The 20,229-nt window shown below is 44.1% G+C and overlaps 1 protein-coding gene across 2 annotated transcripts in view; it reads right to left on the bottom strand.

The window, feature by feature from the left end:
* The window catches only part of RRBP1 (ribosome binding protein 1), a 58,360-nt gene extending 57,220 nt beyond the window's left edge, over nt 1-1,140 (bottom strand). For both annotated transcript variants that reach the window (XM_063443698.1, XM_063443699.1), the window contains exon 1: nt 991-1,140. The gene's annotated coding sequence lies outside the window, so the exon portion shown is untranslated. The remainder of the gene's footprint in view (nt 1-990) is intronic.
* Between the last annotated feature and the right edge of the window lie 19,089 nt (nt 1,141-20,229).

The raw sequence follows: 20,229 nt of genomic DNA, 5'->3' as shown, positions 1-20,229 counted from the left end.
AGATACGGTCTTTCCACAAGCTATCTAATAAAAGATCAAAGCTAAAACACTAAAAAAAAAATATATCACACAATGAATCCGGCATTTACTGATAAATTGTTAAACATCTGCCTGACATTCCATTGAACATTCGGTATAAACATGTTACTGATAAAACAGAAATGATATATAAAAAAAGGAACAAACAAAAAAACACTACTTAAATCCCATGCACATGACACTATATAACCTTCCAATGCAGGTTTAACTATTAGATGAACTGAGGACTGCATGCACTCCAGCTGATGTAGACTACATTACACATAATGCTTAGAAAACCAGACTAAGCGATGTAAGGGAGATCAGGGCAGCTTGGGAGCCTCTGGCTGCCAGGACATGATTGGGAAACCTAGTCCGAAGCTTATAGTTTGCATAGTAAATAGACACGTAATGCTTTCTGTAGAAAGAGTCATTCTGGGGGCAAAGTTCTAAAAGTGGAACCCATTAGAACGTTCCTGCTGATTGCTCCACTTTTAGAACGTTGCCCCCAGAATGGTTCTTTATAGTCAGGACACACTCCAATCCTTCCTGGTTTTCCATACAAAGTCCAAGCAAGTTTTTTGTTGTTCCCTCTCTGTCTAGAAGTGATCAGTTATACAGTAATAGCAACATCTAGGAGCTATAATTCCCTTCCTTATATGTAGGATCCGGTCTGACATCCTTGTCTATTCAGGCACATTCCAGCTGCTCTGTCTCCAGCAGACCCTTGTTTCAGTTATGCCATTCTGCATGATTAATAAAAAGAATTTACCCCAATCCCTAGGGGAGTGTTATATCTCAGGACAGCAGTGATTCCTGGATGGCACAGTCTGAGCACACCACCCAGGCTATTCTATATAACAGAGTGGGAGTCAGTGGTGCCAGAGGTGCCAGTGTCTGCAGTATTGGGTAGAGGGTGGCAGGGCATTGCCAGTGGCAGAGAAGGCACAATGCAGCTATTCCTGCTCTTACCTGCACAGGGGAGCTCTGAATGGTGCAGGCAGGCGGCTGTGACAGTGCTGGAGAGGCTCAGACAGTGGGAGCTGCGGTACACTTGGAATCCTCCTGGTACAGACTCGCTCTCTGAGCCGGCTCAGCCTCTGCTGCTGACTCTCTGGAGTCGTGGCACTTTTCTTTTCAGGCTTTTCGATTTTTTTTTTGTCTTCAACAAAGCTTTATTGAGAGGATTTTAGTGAACAAAATCAGGGCACTGTAGTATTTCCTATTGTCTGCTGGTTGTATTATACGTGTTGAAGAGTGAATGATCCTACGTCATCAGTAATATCAGGGATACGTAATCTTAGTTAAACTGATTAATATGGAGATTGATTTTTAACTATATCATATTAATATATATATATATATATGTAAATACATTAAAATCCTTTAACATTACTTTATGGTTACAAAGCTAAATAATATACAATTTATATATTATATAAATATACAATTTATGTATTATGTTTACGAAACAAAAAAATAATAATTATAATATATATATATATAACTTTTTTTTTTATTAATTTATTAGTGTATCTTACTGCAGTTTTCCCAATTAGTTTGATACCAGTCCTATAGCGGAGTGTTAACATTTATAATGAAATAAATTGAATTCCAGGTGTGATAGTTCTTACATTTGATAAAACTAGTGGAAATAATATATTTTAATGGACCACGAAATCAAACTACTTCAAGTATGGCTTCATCATATGTATATTTTTAGTTATAGAGTTTGATGAAGTAGTTTTGGTGTATAGATGCTGCCTCTTCTGTCTGGCTGAGTAAAACCTTGCCAATTCTGATAAATTACATATTTACATTTTAAATAAACCGTATCTGTGGTGAATTTTGAAAGGGCATAAGTGTCTATATTCTTCAATAAATGTGTGTAACATTGTCAAGCATGCCAACTATACAGCTTTTGGCTGGACAGTCCCTATTTTACACCAGCACAGTGCAGGCACATCATTAGATTTGTTCATGCTGTGCGGCAGGAACTAAGATCTTGCAGAAAGAGGTCAGGAGGCTGTCCATCAGTATGACATGCTTGGCACCAGGCTGGTTCAACCTTTCCGTGGATGTGGCAACCCACTACTGTATGTGCCTGCCCATTATGGGCATTGCCAGTGACACAAATTGCATCATTGGTGTTGCCTCCTGAAGGCTTGCCCACCCGTCTTGAATCCATACCTCCCAATGTTGGAGGTATACACTGTTATTTACCTTACATCCTAGTATCATTGTACTCGTTTTGTTTTTTTGGTTGCACATCTAGTGGCTGTCAGGCAGACAATCACAAAAGGTGCTTCCTCTTTAATATCTTAGATTGTTCAAGGTCTTTACATATGCAGAGTTACCAGATTCACCATGTTTTCAGGGACACATATCACATATACATATCGATGGAAAGCACATGAGGAGGATTGCCCTGTATTATGTAGAATTCAGAAGAAGCTGTATAAGATTAAAGGGACACTATAGGCACCTAGACCACTTCAGCTTATTGAAGTTTTCTGGGTGCAGTGCCCCAGGTCCCTTAACCCAGCAATGATAATTAATGCAGTTATTAATTAACTGCAATAATTTCCTTTATGAGTTAACTCCACCTCTAGTGGCTGTCTACCAGACACAGCCACTAGAGGGAGTTCCGGGCTGTTGGACGACTTTTGGTCGCCTAATGCTGGACATCCTCAGGCAATGCGTCACCCAAATTCCCATAGGAAAGCATTGTATAATGTTTTCCTATGGGTCAATCTTAATGGGAGCGTGGCCATTGCCGCGCATGCGCATTAGGTCTCTACCGCCAGCTGATGGGGGGGAGCAGAGGAAAGTTGCAGAAGGGGTTTTTATTCCCTTCTCAACCACAGGATGGGAGCTATAGTGCCAGGAAAACAATTTTGTTTTGCTGGGACTATAGTTTTCCTTTAAGCAATTAGGCAATGAATAATCCTGTAGAATATGCACTATACATACTGCATGGCAACCCTTTTCATGTGTTTTTATAAACATTACAAAATTATATGTGTCCCTGTAAACATGTTGGATCTGGTCACTCTGTACATATGGCATAATCATGCACAGCATGATGATACCAAATTCCACTAATGCTTCTTATAGAGAAGCATTGGATTCAGTATTTCTCTATGAGAAGCCTTTGATTGGGAGAATGGTAATTGCCACTCTTATGTTCTTAATGTTTTTCTATTATAAACATTGGACTGAACAAAACTGATTAATTCCCAGGAGAAGGAGCAACTACAGAAAATACACTGTCCCTGTGCTGGACTACACATACGTTATTTCGTTGTTGTTTTTTAATTATTATTGTCACTAACGCACCCTACTTCAAGAGTGTGCGTGACATAGTTGAGTGGTGAAAGGGTTAAAGTTCACTATTTGTCTGCACTTGACCGGAAATAATGACAAAATCCCCCTAAACACCACCCACCCTGAAACATAATAATATTACTATTACTATTTTAACACGGTCACCACCAAGACAATTTATAAATGGGGTGCCCTGGTCCCCTAGGTAGATCAATAATAAAAACCCACCAAATACAACTTGGCAAAATATTTAAGGAATTGCAACAATACAAATTAGTCTCTTCATGTAACGTGATTCTTAACCAGACAAAAGGCAGAACTTAATAAAGGAATATTTATTATGAGCAAAAAAATAGTCACAGTGCATACAAAAAAAATAGATGAGAAAACAAATTATTTACACCAACAACAGATAAAAACAAAAGGGATAAAATAACAGAAAGTCCTAATCACTTACTCAGCTCTTTAAAGTAAATACTTCTGCCCCAGTGGTAGGAAAGATGGTGACTTACTTAGAATTAGATTCTGGCCAAACGCAAGTACACAGACATTTCAGTATCATTGGATATATACCCTGTGGATTACCACATCTGGTCTAGAGGTGGAGTAATGGCGTATCTATAATGAGTGACCACCCACTTGTGTTCCAGACCAACATCAATCCAAATGGAAACATTTGGTTCTATCTTCTCTTATGTACCTGCCACAGAAATAATAATTGCATCTACGAATTTGTTATTATTTTCCCATTCTATACATATGTCGCACAACTTACTTGCGACCCAATACAGCGGACATCACAATTCCTTCCCCTATGGTTAAAAGTTATGCCAATCATGTTTGGGCTTGTTTAGAAGATGGCGCTTGTCACATTCCAAATATAACAAAAATGATGCTTAATTATTATTCTGTGGGTAAATAGTAATGTTTTTTTCCTTTTGATATGATACGAGAACAATGGCTAATGGCCATTAACATATCAAAGAGATTGACCCATCAATTAAGACACACACAGGCTATATGGCTGAGCCAGACATTCAGGCTATTCCATTGTAGAATCTCACATCTTGCAGCGCCTTTGAGTAATCACAGGATTCATGCATAGGATAAAACCCTTTTACATTCCTATGCAATTTAAATTACCCCTTCTGTCATCTGACCTTTCATACAATCAAACTAACCCCTTTTGAACTTGACAATATTCCATCTCCACCAGGCAAGCACTACCCAAATTACATTAAAGGATAATATTCCAAAGTGCAAAAATGAACTATGCATCCTAGGCGTGACAATTATTATTTTAACAAATGGGGGCGTGGGACTAATAACCTTCGTAAAATAAGATCACTCTACAATAAACATATTTATTGTTATTGTTGCAATAATACCCACAAAGCTGCAATCACAGCAGCACTGCAACAAAGATATGTAAATGTTTTTAATGCAAACATTTCAGCAGAGTATATGATGTATCTATATGATAAATAAAATAATATATTTATTACCTATAGGGGGTCAGTTAAAGTTAAGCTGTCATCTCCATTTGTGATCCTGTCTGTTTCCTATAATAGTGATTGCTGCAGTTCAGCTTTGGATTCAGATACACTCTTTGATTATTCAGCATAATATGACATATAATATGTCCCACACATAGGCCGATTTACTGATCTGGTTGCTCAATATATATCATCATGCAGGTTGTTTGTTTTGCATATTGCTGCATCATTTTTCTGTAGAACAAAAATATAACTAGTAAATTGGGAACTTAATCACAAATATAGGAAAACTACTTTACTGCATTGTGTGAGAGCACATCTGAAATGGCATGTCATGCAAAGTGAATTTTAATTTCTGAGTGTGTGATCACTCAAACCTTTTACAAATTAACAGCAATTAAAAATTCCCATATTGCAATAAATCTACACCATGATTGACGCAAGATCTTTGGATAATGAAGTGACTGCAGTGTTTAGTTTGTAATATACTAAATTTCTCTGTTTAATGAGCAATATAGTGTTAGACATATTAATGTATGCCTAACATTAGAAGTGCTTCTTGTTTCTTTAGGGCCCCTGTTAAAAAGTTTCACTCACCTTTTATCCACCTCAGCAGCAGTTATAACACGACAGCCACTCCTTCCCAGGCTGCAATAATTACTGATTATCTCAGTTGACACAATGCTTCTCATAGACTCGCTCTGTATTTGCAGTATTCATGGTACCTTTCAGCATTACATCAATGCATCTCTTAAAGGAACACTATAGTCACCTAAATTACTTTAGCTAAATAAAGCAGTTTTAGTGTATAGATCATTCCCCTGCAATTTCACTGCTCAATTCACTGTCATTTAGGAGTTAAATCACTTTGTTTCTGTTTATGCAGCCCTAGCCACACCTCCCCTGGCTATGATTGACAGAGCCTGCATGATAAAACCAAACTGGTTTCACTTTCAAACAGATGTAATTTACCTTAAATAATTGTATCTCAATCTCTAAATTGAACTTTAATCACATACAGGAGGCTCTTGCAGGGTCTAGAAAGCTATTAACATAGCAGGGGATAAGAACATCTTAATTAAACAGAACTTACAATAAAGAAAGCCTAAATAGGGCTCTCATTACAGGAAGTGTTTATGGAAGGTTGTGCAAGTCACATGCAGGGAGGTGTGACTAGGGTTCATAAACAAAGGGATTTAACTCCTAAATTGCAGAGGATTGAGCAGTGAGGCTGCAGGGGCATGTTCTATACACCAAAACTGCTTCATTAAGCTAAAGTTGTTGAGGTGACTATAGTGTCCCTTTAAGGGAGTCTTTGGCGTCTTCATGTAGAGTGTGAAAACACCATATCTGCAGAAATTGCAGGACTATAGTAAGAAGTACGCCTTGTTGCTGAATGAGTGACAGCCACTAGAGGTGTTCATAGAGACAAATATAAACACTGCCTTTTCACAGAAAATACCTTTACACTTGTTAGACTGCATAGACAATCTCCTTCCACCAAAACCTATACATAAAGCTGTAGTTTTTCTCATGCTCAGAGTATCCCTTTAACTGATCATTTATTCCTGGCCAGGACAAACACTCAACGTGCGCATTGAGTACAAATATTCCGCTGTGCTTATATGGAAGTCATTTAACCTTCGCATTGTGTCTTGTTCAGACATTCACATGATTATTTAATAAAGTAAGAATTCAAAGTAATTTTAGATTTAAGGCCAGAAAAGCATCGCTGGAATAGATAATTTTTTCCAGGTCAGGTTTTTATATTAAATTTGAAATTCACTTTAAATTATCACTATTGTAAATAACTGTCAGTTTATACAGCTAATTCACCGATAATGGTTATTGACATAAAAACTTTGATGTATAAAAAATAAGTTGTAATATGTAACTTACATTTAAACCATCCTTGTTTCAACATCCTATTATTTTGTCCATTATGTGCATGATTTTGCAGACATTGTATTTGTTAGGTAAGCAATATTGCACTAGGCTGGACATGATCACACACTTTGTTGGGAAGGACTGAGAAGGACCTTGGAGGTAAGTATAGATATAGTGCAGCAGTAGGTTTTCTAAAATTATGGTTGTATTTATATTACATGGGAGTTATGTATAAAAAGTGACGTGACTATTTTCCCTCAATGTGCCACATTGTTATGTATAAATATTATACCCCAACCTTTATACATGTCATCTTCCTTCCATGAAGTGAAAGATTGGCTGCTACTTTGCCTAAAATCTGATGCAAAAAGAGATGCAGTGTACATAGGAAGATTCACACTTTTGAAAAAAGGGGTTTGCATATGGCACACACAGGAAAATAAACAAAAATAGCAGAAAAGGGGGCTGCAGCTGCACTACTTTTTATACATTTACCCTTATGTTTGTTTTATCAGAATAGGAATGATTGCTTACACTTTTGCCTGTAGATAGCTGACTTGTGGTTGCTAGTAACTTATGCCAGCCTCCAGTGACTGACCAGTAAAGATAGTGGATAAAAAGGAAGCAGACAATTTGGGCGAGACGCTGATCAGGAAGGATTAAAGCTAATTAGAAGGGTGGGAAACTGGGTTTGGAAGTAGATGAAAAGAGTGATTGGGTGGAGAGATCACTTGGACAGTGGAGGTATGCTGATGATTTTGATGAAAAAGGCTAATTAAAAGGAAAACAACAGGCACCAGAACAACTTCATCATGATAAAGTTGTTTTGGTGCCACAAGGTCCTGGGCAACGTGTTACCTTAAAGGGGCACTATAGTCACCTGAACAACTACAGCTTATTGAATTTCTTTTGGTGAGTAGAATCATTACCTTCAGGCTTTTTGCTGTAAACACGGTCTTTTCAGAGAAAATGCAGTGTTTACATTACAGCATAGGCGTGCGCACGGGGTGTGCCGGGCACACCCTAATCCCCGCGGCACGCCTATGGATTGAGTCCTGCAGGCACTCAGCGCCCCCAAATACCCCCCTTCCTCCCCCTGTCATGGGAGGCAGGGGGGAGGGGGGAACGAGGTGATGGACCCCAAAAATCCCCCCTCGGTCGGGCGCCTGTCTTCATATCAGCCACGGCAAGGGAGCTGTGTGCTCTCTGCTCCCTCTCGCCGCACGCCGTTTGCTGATGCCGGGAGCCGGAATATGACGTCATATTCCAGCTCCCAGCTACAGCAGACAGCCCGCACGGCAAGAGGGAGCAGAGAGCACACAGCTCCCTCGCCGCAGCTGGGCAGGCGCCCGACCGAGGGGGGGGGTTTGCTGCGCACGCCTATGTGAGTAATAATTTGAAGTTTAAAGTTTAAAAAGACGTGTTGGTACACTGTAGCAAAATCCAGTGTATAATAAATTTCGTTTTAAGAGATGTTCTACTTTTGCATATTCTCATAATTACTAAATAGGTCGTGATGCTCATATTACACTATTTCACAAAAGTCTTTGAAGACAGGCGCCCGACCCACTGGACCCCAGGGACAAGTCCACGCCAGCACTCCAGTGGACATTTTTTTTCATAAAAAATAAAAAAAAATTGTGTGTGTCTGTGTATGTGTGTCTGTGAATGTGTGTCTGTGAATGTGAATATGTGTGTCTGTGAATGTGTATGTGTGTCTGTGAATATGTGTGTCTGTGAATGTATGAGTGTGTGTGTCTGTGAATGTATGAGTGTGTGTGAGTGTCTATGAATGTATATGTGTGTCTGTGAATGTATATGTATGTGTGTCTGTGAGTGTGTGTGTGTGTGTCTGAGTATGCGTGTCAGTGTGTGTGTGTATGTATGTGTATGTATGTGTGTGTATATATATATATATATATATATATATATATATATATACACACATATACATACACACACTGGAGTGTATATTATTTTTTTGAGGGGGTGGGAATCTTGGTTCCCACACTTTATTCCCCGGGACTTTATTCTCCCCTGTCGGCTCACGCAGATGTTTGTGTTCCTGACCCTATTGTGATCCTTTAAGGGGTTAAACCAATTCCGAACGGTTTATCCCCAAAGTTATGAAGATGACATCCATCTACTCATTACCCTGGCTTGTGGTGACATACAAGGTGTCAATAAGGAAGCCTCGACTTGGCGCCACAGATCAATAGCGTCAATGCTTTCTTATGGGGAATTTAACCCCTTAAGGACACATGACGTGTGGCATGTCATGATTCCCTTTTATTCCAGATGTTTGGTCCTTAAGGGGTTAAGGGGTTAACGACATTAGATGTCCTCTGCAAGACAGCCACTAGAGGTGGACTCAACCCTGCAATGCAAGAGAAACTACAATGCATTACATGGGTAATGCAGGGTTAAAGGGATTCTATAGTGCCAGGAAAACAAAGCTGTATTCCTGGCACTATAGAATCCTATAGTGCCCTCCTACCCCTGCATGTCAAGGTAAGCTTGACCAAGATGTTAGAGGATTTGAAAGTCTAATCCTTATTGTAATAATAGAGCATCTAGAAAAACAGAAGCACTTTTACCTTATGATTTGATAAAGTCACATAAATATTTCAGGAAATACTTGTAAGGTACAGACTAGCACACAGTATGAGAATAAAGTGAGAAACTCATAATCAAGAAAATATTGGAAAAGGGAAAGCAAATAGAGAACTAAATAGTATTTGATAAAATATGATGTTTTGGCTTCCAAATGCATAATTAACAGGTAGAACCTTGACATAATAATTTTGCATCATCAGGCAGAACAGGAATCTGAAGAACAAACCGTGCTTGTAATTGCAGGTAATGCTTATAAGAATTTATTCTCTTAAAACCTTATAATAATGCGTTCTTTATAATTCTGGTTGGACGGGATTGTATACCCAGTGACAGAATTTGAAAGGTTTAAATTCTGTCACAGAGCAGGAAATCAGCAAATAACAGGTGTTAACCCCTTGGGGTAACAGAACAAGTATTCGAACACAGTCATAGGTCTAACCATTAAGAGTTAGGAATAAACCTGTATTAATGCAGCAAACCTTAGTTTAAGTCAGTGGCAGATCCAGAGCCTGATCTCGGGAGGGGCACTTTTATATTATTTAAATAAATAATCCAGGCACAATAACCACTACAGCTCAGTGTAGTGGATATGGTGCCAGTAGTGCCAGGACCCCGTCCCAGAGTAAGTAGTCAAACCATTTAAGAACAGATTGACAACTTACCTTTATAGGATATAGGGCATAGGAACAGTGGTATGTTAGAGGGGTGCAGTGTGTGTGGGGTCAGGGCCGGCGCGTCCATAAGGCGGCACAGGCGGCCGCCTTAGGGCGCACCGGCTCCGGGGGCGCAAGATTTCAGTGACCGGAGGGAGGTAAGCTCTCCCTCCTGCCGGCCACCATCTCCGCCCCCAGTGCGGCAGGGCTGCGATCAGGCGCGGCGAGGGAGCTCTAACCTCTCTGCTCTGCTCCCTCGCGCGCTGTCTAGTGATGCAGCGGGAGCCGGAATATGACGTCATATTCCGGCTCCCGCGGCATCAGCAGACAGCCCGCGAGGGAGCAGAGCAGAAAGGTTAGAGCTCCCTCGCCGCGCCTGATCGCAGCCCTGCCGCACGCCGCCCAGCAGCCCCACTGGACCCCAGGGAATGATCCACACCAGCTCTCCAGGTAGGGAGGCTGGGTGGATATTATTTATGTATTAAAATAATTTGTGAATGTATGTGATGTGTCTGTGTGTGAGAGTGTCTGTGTGTGAGAGTGTCTGTCTGTGTAAGTGTCTGTGTGAGTGTGTGAGTGAGTGTCTGTGTGTCTGTGAGTGTGTGTCTGTGAGTGAGTGAGTGTGTGTCTGTGTGTGTATGTGTCTCTGTGTGTGTGAGTGAGTGTGTGAGTGAGTGTCTGTGTGTCTGAGTGTGTATGTGTCTCTGTATGAGTGAGTGTCTGTGAGTGTGTGTCTGTGTGTGAGAGTCTGTGTGTGAGTGTCTGTGTGTGAGTGTCTGTGTGTGTGAGTGAGTGTCTGTGAGTATGTGTCTCTGTGTGTGCGTGAGTGAGTGTATGTGTGTCTGTGAGTGTGTGCGTGAGTGTATGTGTGTCTGAGTGTGTGCGTGAGTGTATGTGTGTCTGTGAGTGACTGTGAGTGTGTGCATGAGTGAGTGTATGTGTGTCTGTGAGTGTGTGCGTGAGTGAGTGTATGTGTGTCTGTGAGTGACTGTGAGTGTGTGCGTGAGTGTGTGCGTGAGTAATTTAATCCCCCAGCCTTACCTTTTTGGAGTGCTGAAGGGATTCGCTGGGGTCCAGTGGTGCTGCTGGGCTCCTGGGCTCCTTGGCTGGCTGGCTCCCTGGCTGGCTGTCTCCCTTGGTGGCTGTCTCCCTTGGTGGCTGGCTGGCTGTCTTTCTCCCGGGCTGTCTGTCTCCCGGGCTGGCGGGCTGGCGGGCGGGCGGGCGGGCGCGAGGGAGCACTCTCCCATGTGTGCTTCCTCTTCAGCTCCCTCGCGCACCGCGTAGGGATGCCGGCGCCGGAAGATGACGTCATCTTCCAGCTCCGGTATCAGTATGCGGCGCGCGAGGGAGCTGAAGAGGAAGCACACATGGGAGAGTGCTCCCTCGCGCGCCCGCAGAACTGGGCGCTCGGCCACGCTACAAAAGGTCGTCGGTTGGAGGGGAGCGCAGTGCGCTTCCCTCCTTCCGGTCAGCCTGATTTTGCGCCCCAAGGGCCGGTGCGCCCTAAGGCGGCCGCCTGGGCCGCCTTATGGTAGCGCCGGCCCTGGTGTTGGGGGCAGTGTATGTGTGTGTATGTGGGGCACTTCTTTAATTTTGACTGGACCCTGGGCAAGCATTAATTGGGCCCCCTGACTACATAAAGATACACACAAATACACTACCTGAAACACATGCAGATACACACTGACCGCATATAGATACACACCAGAAAATACAGATACACACAGACTACATATAGATACACTGACACACAGATAGACACACACATGCAGATACACAAATACAAACACTGACATACATGCAGATACAAAGGTACACACACTGACTACATATAGATACACTGACACACACACTGACACACATGCAGACACACAAATACACATCCTGACACACATGCAGATATACAGATACAAACACTGACACATACAGATACACACTGACTATATACAGATACACACACAAACACAAACGGACAACATACAGATACAGAGACACATTCTGACAGGCATACTGACACAGAGACACACACAGACAGCCACTACGACCACTTTGAATCACTGAATTGGTCTTGATGCCTGGAATAACCCTTTAAGTTTCAGGTATTGAGTTGTATAATGGCAGAGTCATTTCCACAAGCAAATGTAAAAAATAAATAAATAAAGCTCAAACATATGAGGAATATAAGTTCCTTATTGAAAAAAAAAAATAATGCAAGATATTAAAGGAAATAACTTATTTGCAATTAACACCACCTATAACTTGTTAATCTCGTTTCAGGTGTTGATTTGTTTTCTTGTGATTTTATAGTAAAGATTTTGCAAACCACATTACAATCCAGTTCAGTCCAAGGATGGCCAGGGGACACATTACAGATGAGTAGGAGAAATAGAAACATTCAGGGTTATTCAATAAAGTGAGAACTGAAAGTAAATTCAAGGTATATATAGCCAACTGGAAACATTCTCTAAGTCAAATATGCTTCCAGTTTTGCTATTTTGGCATTCATTTGAAATTCACTTCAATTTAAAGGGATTCTGTAGTGCAAGGAAAACAAAGATGTTTTCCTGGCACTATAGGTCGCTACTGTGCCCCCCTCACTCGCGCCTCCCTCCCTGCAGAATCCTGCGAGGTCCACCAGTACTGGGTCAGGCTCCGCCTACGCTACTCCCCCGCCGACATCAGCCGGCAGGGGGGAGACCTAATGCTCATGCGCGGCAATGGCCGCGCGCATTAGAACTCCTCATTGGAAAGCATTGAATCAATTTTCCTACGGGAAAAATCTGACACTGGAGATCATCATGCAGAGCGTGAGGACGTTGCGTCAGATACCGGACCAAAGGTCCGTTCCAATTCAGGAAGCCCTCTAGTGACTGTCTGGTAGACACCCCACACTGTAACGGAGCTTCCTGTACCCCGGTTCTAGGAACTCGCCGTCTTCCATCCACCCTGGACCCAAGACCAGGATCCAGCTTCCAGTGGGTGAACCTCTCCTCCAAGAGAGAGTAGCAGGAACAGCTATTATAAGAGCTTAGTGATTATAATTCCAGGGGAGTATAGTGATATAGCAATCCCCAGGGTAGATGCAGCCTTTTCCCCCACACATGAGATGAGACTCTATGTTGAGGGTAAAATAGGAACTCAATTTTAATGGAGGCGCACTGGCCTTTTATGCAGGGGCGTATTAGCCGCGAGGCAAACAAGGCATTTGCCTTGGGCGGCATTTTCCAGGGGGCGGCAAAAAAAGCCGCCCCCCAAATGCCCAAGGCAAATGTCTTGTTAGCCTTGCGGCTAACATACATGCTGGGCTGCTTCTGGGCGGTCGGGCGGCGCTGCTGGGCGGGCGGCAAGGGAGCACTCCCCCTGAGCTGTCTGCTCAGCTCCCTCGCGCGCCGCAGAGTGAGGCTGGGAGGCGGAGCCGCTCCCAGCCTCACTCTGCGGCGCGCGAGGGAGCTGAGCAGACAGCTCAGGGGGAGTGCTCCCTCGCCGCCCGCCCAGCAGCGCCGCCCGACCGCCCAGCAGCCACTGGACCACCAGGGAGGAAGAGACACCCCCCCCAGCATTCCCAAAGGTAAGGAAGCTGGGGGGGTTAAAGTAAAAAAAAAAAAAGAAGAAAAGTGTTAATGTGAGTGTGTGTGTGTCTGTTAGTGAGTGTGTGTCTGTTAGTGAGTGTGTGTCTGTTAGTGAGTGTGTGTGTGTGTCTGTTAGTGAGTGTGTGTGTGTCTGTTAGTGAGTGTGTGTGTGTCTGTTAGTGAGTGTTAGTGAGTGTGTGTCTGTTAGTGAGTGTGTGTCTTAGTGAGTGTGTGTCTTAGTGAGTGTGTGTCTTAGTGAGTGTGTGTGTGTCTTAGTGAGTGTGTGTGTGTCTTAGTGAGTGTGTGTGTTTTAGTGAGTGTGTGTGTCTTAGTGAGTGTGTGTGTCTTAGTGAGTGTGTGTCTGTCTTAGTGTGTGTGTGTCTGTCTTAGTGTGTGTGTGTGTGTCTTAGTGTGTGTGTGTCTTAGTGTGTGTGTGTCTGTTAGTGTGTGTGTGTGTGTCTGTTAGTGTGTGTGTGTCTGTGTGTGTGTGTGTGTCTGTTAGTGTGTGTGGGTGTCTGTTAGTGTGGGTGTCTGTTAGTGTGGGTGTCTGTGAGTGTGTTTGCCTGTGAGTGTGTGAGTGTGTGTGTGTCTGCTTGCCTGTGAGTGTGTGTGTGTCTGTTAGTGTGTCTGTTAGTGTGTGTGTGTGTTTCTGTTAGCGAGTGTGTGTTTCTGTTAGCGAGTGTGTGTTTCTGTTAGCGAGTGTGTGTTTCTGTTAGCGAGTGTATGCGTATGTGTCAGTGAATGTGTGTATTTAGAATGCGGGGCGGGGTAAAGGTTGGGTGGGGGGGGGGGGCGCCTGAGTTTTGTGCTGCCTAGGGCAGCACAAAACCAGGATACACCACTGCTTTTATGCAGGTTTCACAACAAAGGTGACGCCCAGGTGAACCTTGTTGGGCACAGGGACACAAAGTGTACAAGCAAATAAAAAACAATGTGACAATGAATGACACTCCCCCATACAGTACACAATCCCTCCCCTCTGCCTGTGATATAATTAAGGCAGAGAATGTATTAACATAATTATCCCCAGACAGAAAAAACTCAAATTTTTACAAAGTCCAATAAGTAACCCAAAATACAACATCCCCATAAAAGTCACATCCCCTGATAGCCCTGATCTGGGTGAACAACATATCCAAAAATCACCCAGATCAGAGCAAGGGTTCAGGAAATTCCTGGTTGAACAACATATCCAAAAATCACCCAGATCAGAGCAGGGGTTCAGGAAATTCCTGGAAGACTCTTTTTGACCGACCGCACGCATGGTTTCATGCCCAAAGCAGTTAGGCTGTGCAGCCGGTCAATTTTAAACAGTCAAAGTACCGTTCGAATTACCGAACAAAATGGTGAATGCACATAGTCAATGTGTGTCCCTTGTTCGTGGGCTTCGACTCACTGAACGCCGTTCGACTCCCGTTCGAATTGTCGAAGTTCCCTGGAAGGTAACTTTTCAGCGGTGTTCGTGCCGTCATGTGTCCGATTTGAGTTCCATGAACTCGACAACAAAACACAGCTGAACACGTTCAACCAAATAAGATGGCCGCCGCTACGTGTTCGAATGTCGAATGGTTGCCACTTCAACACTTCGACTGTAGCCGAAGTACCACTTTAAAAGTTCAAATCTGTTCCAGTTATAAGACCAAGAGGCAGAAACAGTATCTTATTTAACCCCCAGTTCACCACAGGGCCATAGTCACAAGGCAGGAGGCTGGCAAACAAGCCCCTCCAAAAGCCAGTGGTGAGGTCGCCACACACCCCATGTGTAATTTTAAATTACACAAAATCTGACATACAATCAATGTATGTCAGATTGTGTGTTTGCTTTCCAGGATATAGCACATTTTAAAATGCCTTCAATAACTGTCCCCCAGCCCCCAGCCCCCTACTCAATACTCACTCAATGGGTGTTATTTCTGAGCAGGGGCTCGGTCGGGTGCCCGACCCTTTAAAAGCCTGACCGGCCCTGCAGTTTCTGCCAGATGAGAGGAAAGTCACTTCCTCCCAGCTAAAGAGACCGCTATGGGGAACGAAAAGGAGGCAGCAGAAGCACCACAGGCAGCATGGAGAGGCTGGAGTGAGCAGCTACATGCTCACTGTAGCGTATGGCATTGGACTGTCCTCAAGGGTTATGTTAAAATTGCAATTCGTGTGTTTATTCTCATGTATAACTAAAATTGTATGTAGCATTCGTATGTTTGTTCGTTAGTTTTCATCCGTATTCCATACGAATGAAAACTACCGAATCAGTAGACCACCCCAGAGAGAAGTGTGTACCTTATTAGGCTTTCACACTTCTCTAACCGCAAGTTAATTGGTGCAATCGGTACTTTATAGATGTATCTGGGTGGCCGCCGTTCGGCATACGAACATGTGGCGGCGGCCATCTTACGCACGAAACCTCAGTGGTGTTTGGTCGTCGAGTGTCTGGAACTCAAATCGGACACTCAATTACCCGAACACCGCTGAGACCTCCAGAGCTCCGTAACTCCCGAACGGAGGGGCCAATCAGCCCCTCGTCCGGTGAATTAAAAGTAGCGAACAAGGGTATTCAGACGAATACCCATTTAATAGTGGATGGCAAGGATTTATGTGTATTTTATCTCCTGAACGGAGACCAACCGCAGGGCCAAAACACATGGAACCCTTTTTGTCTACCACCTCATGTGCGGTCAAATTGTCTCTTCCACCTAACTCCCGAACCCCTGGCCCTATCTTGGTGAATTTTGAATATGTTGGTCACCCAGATCAGGGCTACCAGGGGGTGCCACTTAGATAATTGTACCTGACTGTTTTAGGGTACATCCAGAAACCTGGTAAAACTGTAGCATGTATAAGTGGATTATGTGTCACACTGAGGGGAGGAGATGTATGGGGAGGTAACTACTGTACTATTGGCCACTGTACCAATTATTGTAAATCCCTCCCTTGCATGGGAGAAGCCTTTATAAGGAATCTGTGTGATTAAAAGTTTAGTTCTGCTCCTGATTCTGTGTGTCGTCCAGTCATAGGGATTGATGTTGGGATATTGTGGGAGTGTTTTGCCTGCTGGAATTATTGCCTTATGGATTTCTAATACTTGTTCCTGAGCCTTACTGGGATCTTAAGTGGAGATAACCTGTGTAATAACAGCTCTCCGCTACACTCACCCCCTTCAAGCTCAGCCCAGACCCCAAAAGGTAAGCTGGTGCTACAATGTTTGTAAGATTGTGTGTGTCAGTGTGTGTTGGTGCCAGTGTGTATATCTGTGTGTATGTGCCAGGGTGTATTTTTGTGTATGTGCCACTGTGGGCGTTTGTGTGTATGTACCAGTGTGTGTATGTACCAGTGTGCATCTGTTTGTATGTGCCATTTTGTGTATGTACCAGTGCGTATTTTTGTGTATGTACCAGTGTGTGTATGTGCCATTGTTTGTATCTGTGTGTGTATGTGCCAGTCTGTGTAATTGCCAGTGTGTGTATTTGTGTGTACGTGCCAGTGTAGGCATCTGTGTATGGGCCTGTGTATGTGCCAGTGTGGGCCTGTGTGTGTAATTGCCAGTGTGTGTATTTGTGTGCATGTGCCAGTGTGGGCATCTGTGTATCTGTGTGTATGTCTCATTGTGTGTATATGCTAGTGTGGGCATATGTGTGTATGTACCAGTGTGTGTATGTGCCAGTGTGTATCTGTGTGTATGTGCCAGTGTTTGTGTAGCGGAGCTCCAATATCCAGCATAAATATCTCCGCTGTGAAATCCTTGTAGCTGAGGAAGCAATCAAATATCCAAGGCAATATCCCCCCCAGTAACTGGACGACAAACAGTTCTGGTAGTCAACTGGTTTTTATTCAGCCACAGTTGGCTTTTATGCAACTCCCCATGTAAGGGGTTTCTTAAATCATATTCCAGGGGCATTTCCCTGATGGACCTGAGAGAAGACAAGGGACAAGTAAAGAGTTCACAGACTCCTCCTCTGTGTCTGAGAGATAATTGAGTAAGAACAACTCTTTAATTCAATTATCTCTCAGGTACAGAAAATATACAATATTTCCAAACATTATAAAACACATTTTAATATTTCAGAACCCCACGAAATCACATCACCGAATAGCTGGGATCTGAGTGCCCACTTTGTCAAAATATCACTCAGATCCGATCGGTGGTTCGGGAACGCCATTCAAGTGAAGTTTTGACCAGTTGGCCTTGAGGTGAAGCCCCAAAACAGTTCCAGGGAATTTTAGGCTAGCCCAGTCTTCTTCGGGGGTTCTTACACGAATGCCGACAAAGGCTCCCCCTGGCTGCTAGCATTACGAATGTTCCCCCTGTTCGGTCGTTTAGGTCTCCCGAACGTCATTCTCCTACTGGTTCGGGAAGTTGGTTGGGCAGCAGTATCAGCTCACCAGGTGTTCGCAGGGTAGAGTAGCCGGAATTAGTTCCAGGTCGTCGACGACCATGTACCGCTGCCCACGTTCGAGAGACACACAGGGGAAACACTTTCTTTATCAAGCAATTTGCGGTTAACAGCCAGGGGTGGTCGGTTGTTAAAAGATGCAAACCCATGGACCACATAGATGGGGTACAGACAGCCAAACAAAGGGAAAGAAAAAGAGTATTACAAAGGAAAGACCACTAAGGGTAAGGGCCGAAGAGAAGACCATTAACGGAGGGAGTGGGTGGAGGAGAGACCACTAGGGGGGATGGGGTGAGGAGAAACCACTAAGGTTGAGGGGTGAGGAGTGACCACTAAGAGAGGGAGGGGGGTGGAGGAGAGACCACAAGGGGAGAGAGGGTGGGTGAAGGAGGAGAGACTACTAGGGAGGGGGGTGAGAAGAGACAACTAAGGGTGGGGGGAGAGGCCACTATGGGAGGGGTGGCAGAGAAGAGACCACTTAGGGAGAGTGGTAGGGAGGAGAGACAACAAGGGGGGAGGAGAGACCACTAGGGGGGAGGAGAGACCACTAAGGGGGGAGAAGAGACCACTAATGAAAAGGGGGGAGGAGGGAAGGGACCACTAATGGAAAGGAGGGGAAGGGAGAGACAACTAATGCAAAGGGGGAGGAGAGACCACTGGGTGGCAGAGGAGAGCAGAGACCACTAAGGGGGAGGGGGCAAAGGAGAGACTACTAATAGAAAGGGGGGAGAAGAGGAGAGACCACTAAGGGTGGAGGGGGAGGAGAGTAGAGACCACTAGCGGGGGGGGGGAGGGAGAGACAACTAATGGGGTGAGAGAGAGGAGAGAACACTAAGGGACAGAGGAGAGACCACTAATGGGGCAGGGGAGAGCTCTAACTAAAGGACAGGAGACAGGGTAGAGCTCTAAGGGGGAGGGGGTAGGAGAGAGCACTAAGGGATGGGGGGAGCACCAAGGGACAGGGGGGTAGGAGAGAGCACTAGGAGACAGGGGAGGAGAGCTCTAAGGGACAGGAGGGGAGAGCAGTAAGGGACTAGAGGGGAGAGAGGCTAGGGAAGGGGGGAGAGAAGAATAAAGGGGCTGGTAGGACTCAGCCCCTATCCTACCCCACAAACTCTCTTTCACACTACACACACACACAGTGCTTCCCTATACATACACAGAAACACACAATGCATCCCTACACACAAAAACACACAATGCTTCCCTTACACTCAGAGAAACACACAATGCATCCATTACACACACACATAATGCAACCCTTACACACAAAGACAATGCATCCCTTGCCCACATACACAGAAACACACAATGCATCCCTTACACACATAAACACACAATGCATCCCTTACACACACACACACACACACACACACAAACACACACTGCTTCTCTCACACACAGAAACATAATGCATCTCTTACACACTCAGTGCACCACTTTCACACACTCAATGCACCCCTTACATACACAGAAACACACCTTGCATCCCTTACACATACAAAAACAGATTCACACAATGCATCCCTTACACACAAACAGAAAAATACAATACATCCCTTACACACAAACACACACTGCTTTCTATCCCTTACACAAAAACACACTGCATCCACTAAACACACGCACACTGCATCGCCTACACAAACTGGTATTCCTATATACTACATTCCATAAGCACACACTTTAGATCTTGTTATTAATATAGTTGCATTTATTTCATATATTATTTATACATTTTTTTCTGTCCAATCTCCCCCTTTTCCCTGCCCTAGGCTACCTATGCTTCTCCTCTGCCCCGGGCGCCCCATGCTTCTCCTCTGCCACAGGCTCCTCCTGCTTCTCCTCTGCCCTATGCTCTTCCTGCTTCTCCTCCACCCCATGCTCTTCCTGCTTCTCCTTCGCCCAGACCCTCCGTGCTTCTCCTCTGCGCCAGAACCTCCGTGCTTTTCCTCTGCGCCAGAACCTCCATGCTTCTCCTCTGCCCCAGACTCTACCTGCTTCTACTATGCCACAGGCTAACCCTGCTTCTCCTCTGCCCCAGACATACAAACTGTCACACATGCAGACACACAGAAACAAACACTGACACACATATAGATACAGATACGCAGACACACCTGCAGATACACACACTCACATACATACAGATGCGCAGGCACAAGGAAATGATACACAAACATACAGATACAGACAAAATAAATCACTGACACACATACATATACACAGACACACAGATACACTCATACAGGTACACCGATACACACCCTGACACACA

Source organism: Pelobates fuscus, chromosome 2 (genome assembly GCF_036172605.1).
Source record: "Pelobates fuscus isolate aPelFus1 chromosome 2, aPelFus1.pri, whole genome shotgun sequence".
Taxonomy (NCBI): domain Eukaryota; kingdom Metazoa; phylum Chordata; class Amphibia; order Anura; family Pelobatidae; genus Pelobates; species Pelobates fuscus.
Note: the sequence above shows the minus strand (reverse complement) of the source record. Positions and strands in the feature narration are given on the sequence as shown.